This window comes from Thalassophryne amazonica, chromosome 1 (genome assembly GCF_902500255.1).
Source record: "Thalassophryne amazonica chromosome 1, fThaAma1.1, whole genome shotgun sequence".
In the NCBI taxonomy this organism is placed as follows: domain Eukaryota; kingdom Metazoa; phylum Chordata; class Actinopteri; order Batrachoidiformes; family Batrachoididae; genus Thalassophryne; species Thalassophryne amazonica.
In genome coordinates this window covers 174,929,243-174,942,090 of record NC_047103.1, presented here as the reverse complement: position 1 = coordinate 174,942,090, position 12,848 = coordinate 174,929,243, and the positions used below count along the sequence as shown (strand labels likewise).

Sequence of the window (12,848 nt, the reverse complement as noted above, 5' to 3'; positions counted from 1 at the left end):
GCTCCTTACCCCCCAGCGAGGTGATGTTCCACATCCCAACAGCCAGGGGCTGTGAGCGCGGGCCGGGCCACCTGTCCTCGACTGCCACCCAATCCTCTCTGCACCTGACCCCCGTGGCCCCCTCAACAGGTGGTGAACCCACAGGAGGGCGGGCCCACGTCGCTCTTTTGGGCTGAGCCCGGCTGGGCCCCATGGGCTAAGGCCTGGCCACCAGGTGCTCGCGTGCGAGCCCCAACCCCAGGCCTGGCTCCAGGGTGGGCCCTGGCTCTGCCATACCGGCCAACGTCTCGGCCCTTGATTTTGTACTGGTCATGGGAGCTTCTGAACTCCCCTTAGTCTGACCCATCACCTCGGACCTGTTTGCCTTAGGAGACCCTACCAGGGGCACAAAGCCCCTGACAACATAGCTCCTAGGATCATCTGGGTACGCAAACTCCCCCACCATGATAAGGTGGCAGTTCAAGGGGGAGAGGCATTAATTCACCTGCAGTAAATCAAGAGAAGCAGAGAGAACTTGCCCTGAGCTTTACTGACAGACCCAGAATTTAGATGTAGTGAGAGTGAGACCTGTTCCGATGTTAATGTGAATAAATGAAATAAAAAGGATAGGAAGCATAGTTCCATATTAAGGCCCCTTCACACACAGTGCAAATAAAGTACAACTGAGGGCAACTCGCAGCGAAACAGCCCGAATGATCAAACCACGAAACATCGCGCCGATGGGCAGGCACGCACAATGCAGTTGTGATGGTTCGTGCACGCGGGAACACACTGCCAGCAGCTGCACAAAAAAATAAAAATTACATGCCAACGACGGGACTCGAACCTGCACCTTCCAAAAGCTCTAAAAACTTTACCACTGAGCTACGATCGCAGTCCTGTGAAAGCTGCAGGAACCTGCCTGATATGAGGAAGGAGGGATGTATTTAAAATGAAATAAACCCACACACCATATAAAAACACCACATTTATCAAGCGGGCGATACAAATATTATCCATCTGTTCCTCTGTAGATGACCCATGGTCACAGACATACAGTCATGAAGGGGCTGTTAAATAACCCTGGTTAAATAAAAAGAAAAAACACCACGGGATTCAAACCCACACGCTCTAATTACCAGAGGGAAACCTTACCACTGTGCTACAATCACTGTCTTATAACAGAAGTGTGAAATAGGTCAAATCAACAAGCAGATAAATGTATTCTCTTAAAAACAAAAACGCATTGTGGTAATTGACCAAACATTGTTTGGTACGGCATATTTCTGCTGATACGTGACTGAAAGTGGCGTATTTGTCATATGTCACTGTTGGCTTGTTCTAGTCGTGCAGTGCACCGCTCACAGCTCTCACGGCCCGACATGCGTGTCCTGTCAGATGTGACATTCAGATTGCCTGCTGTGTCCAAATGGACTCTCAGCCAGTTTCTCCTACCATTGCAAAAGCAATATACGAGGTCTGTCAATAAAGTATAGGTCCTTTTTTATTTTTTTCAAAAACTATATGGATTTCATTCATATGTTTTTACGTCAGACATGCTTGAACCCTCGTGCGCATGCGTGTTTTTCCACGCCTGTCGTTGACGTCATTCACCTGTGAGCACTTCTTGTGGGAGGAGTCATCCAGCCCCTCGTCGGAATTCCTTTGTCTGAGAAGTTGCTGAGAGATTGGTGCTTTGATCAAAATTTTTTCTAAACGTGTGAGACACATCGAAGTGGACACGGTTCGAAAAATTAAGCTGGTTTTCGGTGAAAATTTTAACAGCTGATGAGAGATTTTGAGGTGATACTGTCGCTTTAAGGACTTCCCACAGAGCGAGACGTCGTGCAGCACTCCCAGGCGCCGTCGTCAGCCTGTTTCAAGCTGAAAACCTCCACATTTCAGGTTCTATTGATCCAGGACGTCGTGAGAGAACAGAGAAGTTTCAGAAGAAGTCGGTTTCAGCATTTTATCCGGATATTCCACTGTTAAAGGAGATTTTTTTTTTTTTTTTTAATGAAAGACGTGCGGGCGGATTGCAGCGTCGGCTCGCAGCCGCCGCGACGCTCCGCCACAGGAAAAACACCTCCGTTGGAAGCCTTAAGGACAAGTTGGAACATGTACAGCTGTTAAACAATTTCTCATATACTCACTCCACTGAAAGCCATCAAAAGCCGCCTGGATTTTACAAATGGTTATCAACACGGAGGTGTTTTTCCTGTGCCGCCGCACCGCGCCGGCTGCGTCCCGACGCGTGGACCCGTCCGCACTTCTTTCATTAAAAAAAAATCTCCTTTAACAGTGGAATATCCGGATAAAATACTGAAACTGACTTCTCCTGAAACTTCTCTGTTCTCTCACGACGTCCTGGATCAATAGAGCCTGAAATGTGGAGGTTTTCAGCTTGAAACAGGCTGACGACGGCGCCTGGGAGTGCTGCACGATGTCTCGCACCGTGGGAAGTCCTTAAAGCGATATCATCACTTCAAAATCTCTCATCAGCTGTTAAAATTTTCACCGAAAACCAGCTTAATTTTTCGAACCGTGTCCACTTCGATGTGTTTCACAGGTTTAGAAAAAATTTTGATCAAACAAAGCGCCAGTCTCTCAGCAACTTCTCAGACAAAGGAATTCCGACGAGGGGCTGGACGACTCCTTCCACAAGGAGTGCTCACAGGCGGATGTCGTCACCGACAGGCGTGGAAAAACTCACGCATGCGCACGAGGGTTCAAGCATGTCTGACGTAAAAACATGTGAATGAAATCCATATAGTTTTTGAAAAAAATAAAAAGGACCTATACTTTATTGACAGCCCTCGCATGTGTAGCGGAAAGCTGTGATCAAACAACCAACATCTTAAGCTTGCATTAAGAAGAGGCCATGGAGTTCCTTCAAACAAAGAAACTCCATACGGCAAGGCCTGGTATATCACCAGGTGTCAAAGAGGAGACCTCTAAGCCAGGCACGGCTTGGATCTGTCAACAAACCCCACCATATTCAGGATTTAAGATGCCCCAAAGTGCATTCTCCACGGAGCTGTGAATTCTCTTATCAGTACCCCAAACCAGATGTCTCAGCTCCCCTCTTACCATAAAGAACCCTCCACAGGAAAACATACTTTCTTCACAAAAAGTCCTAAAAAGGTTTTTCCACACTAGACTCAAAAGAAAACAGCTCACTGAAGGAATGCTCTTGATATAATAACTATTGCAAAGGTTTTCTGGTTGAAATTAACCCAGTATTACCTTTTCACCTTCATGTCAGATAAATCCAAATCTAACCATGGAACAAGAGTGACCCCTGTGGGACGATTTGGGAAGGACAGGTCCAATCCAATCCACTTTATTTATATAGCACATTTAACAACAAAAATGTTCCAAAGTGCTGCACATACAATAGAATCATGATAGATAAAACCCCAGTAGTCAAGAAATAAATTAAACATAAGAAAATTAATAAAAATAACTAAAATGTGCAAGATAAATAAATAAATACATACATACAGCATACAAAAGATAAAACCAATAAAATCTACCAAAATAAAAACAAAACCAATAAAACAGAGGACCACACAACTCACTCGGTGTTCTAAACCAGAGAATAAAAGTGGGTCTTCAGACGAGACTTAAAACACTCCACTGTGGGGGCTGTTCGGACATGGAGGGGCAGAGCGTTCCAAAGTCTGGGGCCAGCCACAGAGAAAGCCCTGTCCACCCTGGTTTTAAGTCTCGTCTTGGGTACCACGAGCTGGAAATGGCCCTCAGACCTCAGAGCACGCGCCAGAGAGTAAATTTGTAGGTGGTCAGTGATGTATTGAGGGGCCATTCCATTCAAAGCTTTAAAAACAAACAAAATCTTAAAATCACTTCTAAAATTAATAGGAAGCCAGTGCAAAGATGCAAGAATTGGGGTTATGTGATCACGCTTCCAGGCTCCTGTTAAAAGTAGCGCTGCAGCGTTCTGGACTAACTGCAAACGGGAAAGAGCCCGTTGGCTAATGCCGAAATAAAGTGCGTTACAGTAGTCCAGACGACTTGAAATAAAAGAGTGCTCAACTTGTTCAAAAAGGTTGAAAGACAAAAATGGTTTTACCTTTGATTAAAGACGAAGATGATAAAAGCACGATTTCGAAACACTGATTTGTTTATCAAATTTAAAATCGCTGTCTATCGTGACGCCAAGGCTGGTGACCTTGGGACGTACAAAATCCTTAAGAGGTCCCAAGTCAACAAGGGCACTTCCAAACAACATAACCTCTGTCTTGCCCTCATTAAGTTTCAAAAAATTCTGTGACAACCAAGCCCTGACGTCACACACAGTCGAGTAGGGGTGTCAGGGGGCAAAGGCTGTTTTTAGCGATAGGCATGTAGATTTGACAATCATCAGCATAAAAATGGTAAGCCACGTCATTTTTTTAAAAAAAATCTCTGAGTGGGAGGAGATAAAGAGCAAAAAGGATGGGACCCATCCCAGGCATCCAGGCACCCAGGAATCAATCACCTGTCTGGCACCCAGACAGGTGATTGATTCCTGCAGACTCAAAATCCTAACCACATTTTAAAAAGGAAATTCCATTGTATTGTTGTAACAAAAGAAAAAAAAAAGAGACAAGGAAACGTCACTCTTTTCTATTTATGCATGAAAGTATATGTGATGTGTTATACTCTGCTCATTGGGGAACGTTTACTTAGTGTGTTCTTTTACATATATGTCTGTGGTATATAATTCCAGATAAACCAGTTACAAGATTTATTCTACAGGACTTGGTTTGGTTTCAAAGTGGAATGTTGGAGCCACGCTGATTTATATATATATATATAAAACTAGACCAAGGAAACTCCAGAAACTACGTTACCCAGAATTCTTGGGGGTGGAGCTTATTAAACCTTTAAAAGAGCTCGCTCCCGGGAATTCGTTCTTTTTGCTCTTTACTCTCATGCTCTTTACTCTTAAGCTTTTTACTCTTCGCTCTTACTCTCATCACTTTTCTTTTCCTTGAGTCTAAAGATGCTCCTATCCGTCAGCAGTAAAATTTATGAGTCTTTGTTAAAAGCCATGTGCTACTTAAACTCCTTTTTGTTTTGCACAATTACTTTTTCGACATAACTTTTGTCAAGTTAAACGCGCCGGCGCATTTAACTTCCTTTTTCCAAATTTTCAAATTAAGACCTTTTTCTTCTTCAAACTCCAAACTGCTTTCACGAACGATTTTCTTCTAAAGTCAGCTATTTTTGCATTGAGTTTTGATTTGACCAAGCTTCCAAAAAGATGACGAAAGACGAATTTTAGATTTTTGATAGAGAATAAAGATGCTCAAACCTTTATTCTGACGAGCCATACTCCAGAGCGCTGCAGAGAAAAACATCCAGGTCAGCTGAGACATTCAACAGCGACTTGAATTGCCGCCGCAAAATCACAGCGCAATAACAGAAATCATCCCCGCCACTGACGAAACCGAGCGGGTTGGACCGGCAGAGCCTCTTTGTCAAGGTCCCTGACGAAGCTGTGTGGCGGACAGAGCGTCGACTGAACCAGACGGCGTCCAGCAACAGACCTCACGGAGACCCGCTGCACTGCGCAAAGTAAGACCGGGCAATGTTGTCAGATAAACAGAGTGGCTTTATTTAACTCTATTCAAAATCATTAATCTTCTCTCAGGTTAATAAATATCAAAGTAAATTACCTGTTAAATTAGGACAAATCTTACTCCTAAAACTCCCGCTACGAAACCAAATTATCTGAACATCATATAATCTTTGCTCATTGAATGTTGTCATCATTAAATTGCTCACTGTGATATGTCCTGTTATTTAACTCCTGCCAGAGTTAAATAAATATCTTAAATGTGTGAAGTTGTCTGTGATTTTTGTATGATTTTACAGAGGGTGTCGGATCTGACCTGCGGAACTTATCCTTTAGAAATTGAGACTGATTAATTAAATTGAGACTAACCAATTAATGATTGTTTAAACTAAAAGTACCTATACTTAGAACTAGGTGGTGCCCTTTTCGAGGTAAAATTATCCACAAGTTATAATTTTCAATATTCCATAAATTATTATATTCATCCTGTGGCTTTGTTCCTACGTATGCTTTTATGTATTTCCACACAAACAGACATGCGCTCGTGTCTGTCAAAACACGGGACATGTGCTGCAGCTGTGATGTCCAGAACTGCAGATGTCCCAACAGCTGTGGGCAGCCATCCACGCCCCCCTGTCCTGTCAGATGTCACTGAAGATGTCACTCTGTGATCAGTTGAGAAATGCCTCGCCTGTGGGGGGGGTGAACCACATGAACAGATGTGTTGTGGGGGGGGCATGCGAAACACATGAACACGTGTTTTGGAGTGGGCCGACACTCTGGCATGCCACATGTGCAGTCATGGGGCGCTTAGACAAATTTCACATCCAGCTCAACAATGATTGTCTGCCACCACCTGCCGCGAGAGGGTTCGATGGGCTCACACAGCGCACACTCTGTCTTTCAGCCGCTGGTGTGCGCATATAGTTGTAGCAACAAGTGTACGAGGCATTGGAAGTAGAGCTGCTCATTACAGCGTAGATGATACGCTGTAATGAGCAGCTCTCCACCCACTTCACGTGGAGTTTTTTCTCAATACGCAGCAGTATGTTGAGGGCTACGTGCGTATGATGGAAGAAATTAAACCTGTTTACTTCGGCGCACAGCATGGAGTCTTCACGCGAGTACACGCAGCGCCGTGCTACTGTCCGCTATTGTGAGCCCGCCCCCGCTGCAGCACGGTACTGTGCGCCATTTCACACCTCCCTGTTATTCTTCTGGAGCTATAAATACTGCAAGATCGTTGCTTCACTTTATCATACTGGACTAATTATATGAGGACTGTTTCACTGTGTCGCATTGTTTCATAAAAGCGCTCTCTCGCGCACGGGATCAGACTCCTTAAAATAAAAGCTCTGTCTCTGTGTGTGCGTCTAATCAGAGCTGTGACTCTAAAATAAACGCGCACTAGCTGAATAAAAAAATAAATGGTAGTAATGTTAAATGACTCTGTTTTTGAGCCGCACCACACCATGCAGTAGAGAACAGAGTGCACTTCCACAGAGGCAGAAAATAGCACTGAAAATGGTGCGGCATGGCACACGCGACTGTGTGCACACATTAAAACGCGAACACACGCAGCTGCAAGTATGAACGAACACTGTTGAAGGCTGTGTACGCACGTATTTCAGGCGTATTTAAATGAAATACAACGCTGCAATGAACAGCTCTACGAATACGCCACTGTGACAGGGGGCATTAGGGCCCTGTCACAGCTTGATGATTTAGCCTGCATATGCTGACTGCCCCTTTTTCACCAAGTGGTTTGGATCAGTACTGCATGGACTGCATGGTGTGATGCGGATTAGAAACAGAGTAATGTAACTTTATTTTATTTTCGAGTCGAATGATGGCTGTGGTAAGCACCAGTCGTGATCAGACCTTGACCAACGCTTTGATCAGTTCCCCTGTCTGACTGATCAGACGGGGGGTGGCACAATCAAAGCACCGGTCGCGGTCTGATTGTGACCAGTGATTTAAAAGTTTTAAGAGTCACATCGCTTCATTCATTCACGGCAGACTGGGGGACTGGGTTGATCAGACGGGGGGCCTCAAAGCGCCGGTCACGGTCTGATCGATGATCAGACTGCAACACCTTTATGTGGATACGTGTTTGTCAGACTGTGACGATGAATCAGACTGAAATGAACAGGTGCAACTTTAGATTTACTCCATGTGTGAATGAAACAGTCTGTTTGCTTGAGGATTGCAGCCTTCAGCCAATCATTGACCAGCATTAATGGACGTATTTAGACTTATGAGTAAATTACAAGAAAAGTGTCAACAATCGCATAACTTATGTCCTGCATGTGCGGGATGTATGAGTCATACTCGTATGCCCAAAATTTTCAGCATGTCCATGTACCCATGTACGAGTGCATCAATGTCAATTTTCTCCAGCTCCCGCAGAATTGATTGGCCCTGGAGGATGACGTTAGGGTTAGGGTTGGAACAGCGGTGGTCAGACATTCTAAGGAGAAAGACCCATTGAAGGGCTCTTGCTTCTGGAGACGACACATACGTAGAATCACTGCTGCCCGCATTAGTAACAGGGCATCATCTTGATGAATGTGAAAATCATGAGTCTTGGTCAGCAAGTCAACAACCTTCATTGTTTGACAAACAGATTTTTTTTTTTTTTTTTTTATCTGATTGACAAAGACAGCACAGTTCCCAGTTGATATTATCCATTGTTGACACAGCATTATGAATTTGCACAGATATCTTCAACAGGTTCACTTAAATTTCTGTGGCCTTTAGTGGCTCAAGAGACCTTTAACTATCCAAACAGTGCAACATACAAATTCTTAGACCTGAAAAACAGCAGCTGTCAATTCTGCAAGTTTTCCCACCTACAAAGAATGGAGGGGTCCGTAATTTTTATCGTAGATACACTTCAACTGTCAGAGACAAAATCTTTAAAAAAAAAAAAAAAAATTCAGAAAATTACATTGTATGATTTTTAAATAATTTGTATTTTATTGCATGAAATAAGTATTTGATCACCGACCAACCAGCAAGAATTCTGGCTCTCAGACCTGTTAATTTTTCTTTAAGAAGCCCTCTTATTCTGCATGCTTTACCTGTATTAATTGCACCTGTTTGAACTGGTTACCTGTTTAAAAGACACCTGTCCACACACTCAATCAATCACACTCCAACCTGTCCACCATGGCCAAGACAAAGAGCTGTCGAAGGACACCAGGGACAAAACTGTAGACCTGCACAATTCCAGGATGGGGTAAATGGACTATTTACTGTTGCTCTCCTTCCCGTCCTCTGTATTCCTGTTACTCCTCCTCCCCCTGAGTGAGGAGTTGTACAGTCTGATAGCCTGAGGGTCAAAGGGGTTTTTCAGTCTGTTGGGTCCTCCACTCTCTTAGAAACATGGTGTCTAACCAGATCCTTACTCTGGATGGCATTACCCTGACCTCTAGTAATACTGTGAGAAATCTTGGAGTCATTTTTGATCAGGATATGTCATTCAAAGCGCATATTAAACAAATATGTAGGACTGCTTTTTTGCATTTACGCAATATCTCTAAAATTAGAAAGGTCTTGTCTCAGAGTGATGCTGAAAAACTAATTCATGCATTTATTTCCTCTAGGCTGGACTATTGTAATTCATTATTATCAGGTTGTCCTAAAAGTTCCCTAAAAAGCCTTCAGTTAATTCAAAATGCTGCAGCTAGAGTACTAACGGGGACTAGAAGGAGAGAGCATATCTCACCCATATTGGCCTCTCTTCATTGGCTTCCTGTTAATTCTAGAATAGAATTTAAAAAATTCTTCTTCTTACTTATAAGGTTTTGAATAATCAGGTCCCATCTTATCTTAGGGACCTCATAGTACCATATCTCCCCAATAGAGCGCTTCGCTCTCAGACTGCAGGCTTACTTGTAGTTCCTAGGGTTTGTAAGAGTAGAATGGGAGGCAGAGGCTTCAGCTTTCAGGCTCCTCTCCTGTGGAACCAGCTCCCAATTCAGATCAGGGAGACAGACACCCTCTCTACTTCTAAGATTAGGCTTAAAACTTTCCTTTTTGCTAAAGCTTATAGTTAGGGCTGGATCAGGTGACCCTGAACCATCCCTTAGTTATGCTGCTATAGACGTAGACTGCTGGGGGGTTCCCATGATGAACTGTTTCTTTCTCTGTTTGCTCTGTATGCACCACTCTGCATTTAATCATTAGTGATCAATCTCTGCTCCCCTCCACAGCATGTCTTTTTCCTGGTTCTCTCCCTCAGCCCCCAACCAGTCCCAGCAGAAGACTGCCCCTCCCTGAGCCTGGTTCTGCTGGAGGTTTCTTCCTGTTAAAAGGGAGTTTTTCCTTCCCACTGTAGCCAAGTGCTTGCTCACAGGGGGTCGTTTTGACCATTGGGGTTTTACATAATTATTGTATGGCCTTGCCTTACAATATAAAGCGCCTTGGGGCAACTGTTTGTTGTGATTTGGTGCTATATATAAAAAAAATTGATTGATTGATTGGGAATGAGCAGTCTGTGGCTGAAGAGGCTCCTCTGGTTGCTGATGATGGTGTGCAGAGGGTGACTGGCATCTTTCAGAATGTCCAGCAGTTTGTCCAGTGTTCTCTTATCTGCCACCATCACCAGAGAGTCCACCTTCATGCCAACCACAGAGCCAGCCCACCTGATCAGTTTGTCCAAGTCAGAGGTGTACAGGATGAAGAGGGGCCAGCACCCTACCCTGGGGTGCTCCGTTGCAGCTGATCACAGTGTCAGACATGATGTCCCTCAGCCTGACATACTGTGGCCTGTTGGTGAGGTAGCTGAGATCCAAGTGACCAGGCAGAGGCCCACTTGCATCCTGTTCAGTTTGTCCTGGGGCACAAGAGGCTGGATGGTGTTAAATGCACTCAAGAAGTCCAGGAAGAGAATCCTCACTGTGCCGTTTCCCTTATCTAGTTGCGAGTGGATTTGATGTAGCAGATAGAGGATGGCATCCTCCACACAAACACCTGCCCTGTATACAAACTGCAAACAGTCCTGGGCATGTTGCACTGTACCTGGGGTTTGAGGAAGTTGAGGAAAAGCCGCTCCAATGTCTTCTACAGGTATGAAGTGAGTGCCTCTGGTCGGAAGTCATTCAGCTCACTGGGCTGGTTCTTCTTAGGAACTGGAACGATGCATGAAGTCTTCCAGAGGGTGGGCACTCTCCCCAGCTGCAGGCTAGTTTGAAGATATGTTATAGCGGTCTCCCAGTTTGGTCACACAGGTCTTCAGTAGTCAGGGACACACCTTGTCTGGGCCTGCCGCTTTCCTGGGATGAAGCTTCTTCAGCTGTCCTCTGACCTGGTCCACAGTGATGTATGGAGGAGGTTGTGTTGAGATGGGGGAGGAGGAGGAGGGGGCTGCTGCTGTGATGTCTGGGGGGGAAGTGCAGAGGGTCAGCCCTTTGAGTCTGGTCTGCTTGAGGTTTCTTCCTCAAATTACCACTGTCGCCTGTGTTCTTGCTCTGGGGTTAGTAAGGTTAGACCTTACTTGTGTGAAGCGCCTTGAGGCAACTTTGTTGTGACTTGGCGCTATATAAATGAAAATAAATTGAAATGAAGTGTGCAGATGGAAGAAGGCAGATGGAAGATGGCAGTGAGGGAGAGGGTGGAGGGGCATGGACTGGTTGAACCAGTTGAAGTTGCGTTCGTTCGCCCTCCCACTTGTCCACCCTGTGTCTCTGGTCTTTGTTTTATGGCCTGTGATGGTTTTCCCACCTTCCCACACCTCCCTCATGCTGTTTTGTTTCAGCTTCTGCTCCATCTTTCTCCTGTAGTTGTCCTTTGCTTCCCTCATGCAGCGTTTCACATCCCGCTCTGCTGCCTTCATTGCCTCCATATCTCTGCTTCTGAAGGCGGCCTTCTTCCTGTTGAGAACAGTTTTGACTTGTCCGCGTTACCTGTGGTTTATTGTTAGGGTAACAGCGGACAGTCTTGGTTGGGCAGACCACGTCTGCCCAGAAGTTAAGATAATTCATCAGACAGTGTCAGCCCCTCTATGTCCTCACTGTGCGGCTTGATCAGCCCATCCCAGACCGGAGTCTTCTTTTCCATAGAATTTGTATTGCTGCATTTTACTTAACTACATCATTTCAATAGGCTATATGTTGTACAGAATAAAGAATACACATTAAAATTGCTAATCAAGGTTATAGTAAAGACGGTGCTTAATTGGTTGTCATGAATACTGACAAGGTGTCATAAAGGTAATGGTCGAAGTGAGGATTTGTAAATGTTGCCCCAAACTTCCACACAGTAATTCAGATGTGGCAAAACAAGTGAACAATATAAAATATGTAGAGCTTTGTAATTCAATAAATATTTTTGCTTTGTTGAGGATACTAGAAACACTTTTAGATATTTTAGCTTGAACATGTTTTATGTGAGGGACATTTTCAAACGCATGCAAACGCGCTAAAACTTTATACACCATGATTGGGAGGCTGCTCTCAACACATCCAGTCTGTTTTCAGGCAAAAAAAAAACCCATAATTTTAGGATCAAAGATTAACACGAGCTGTGACAATTTTTAAAGGCGTGCAAACATGATAAAACTTTAAAGGTATGATCGGGAGACCGCTCTCAACACATCCAGAACATTTTTTCAGAAAAAACACACACAAAAAAATTGAGGTCAAAGGTCAACTCTTCTTTCTGAACTTAATAACAATGTTTTAAATTATGCAAATGTGATAAAACTTTAAAGATATGATTGGGAGGTTGTCCTGAGACAGGGGTTACATTTTCACGATGAAAAAAACAAAAAATTTAGGATCGAAGGTTAACACAGGCCATGACAATATTTAAACGCGTGCAAAGGCCCTGCTAGCTGGATACAGAAGGTATTGCACCTTTTCTTAAGGCAATAACGATATCGTTTCACAAAATCAGAAACCAAATCATCGTTTGCGATAGTATTTTCGATGTATAACGACAGCACAACTTGGTACGATATCCTGGCGGCGCTGATATATATTTAATACACGCAGTGACCTTTATTTATTTTATTTGTAAATATTCACAAAAAGGAAACATGGAAATAGAAATAGGAAAACAATTGAGTATATACATATGTAAATATGTGTGTACAGATATATTTAAATCTCTTTGGTGTTAAAGATATGTAGATGTTTTGTTCATGTGGTTTCTGACATGTCTGGAATAAATTAAACTGAACCAGAATCTTGGAACCTGAGCTTTATTACTTATATTAGGCTGAAGCTGGGAAAACTAATTCTCCTGTAAGTGGCGTTTTATTTTTTAAGTGCAACTATTA

The 12,848-nt window shown here is 43.8% G+C and overlaps 1 protein-coding gene across 1 annotated transcript in view; it reads left to right on the top strand.

The window, feature by feature from the left end:
* vps16 (vacuolar protein sorting 16 homolog) overlaps positions 1–12,848 on the top strand; it is a 238,271-nt gene that overhangs the window by 17,280 nt on the left and 208,143 nt on the right. The window lies entirely within an intron of this gene.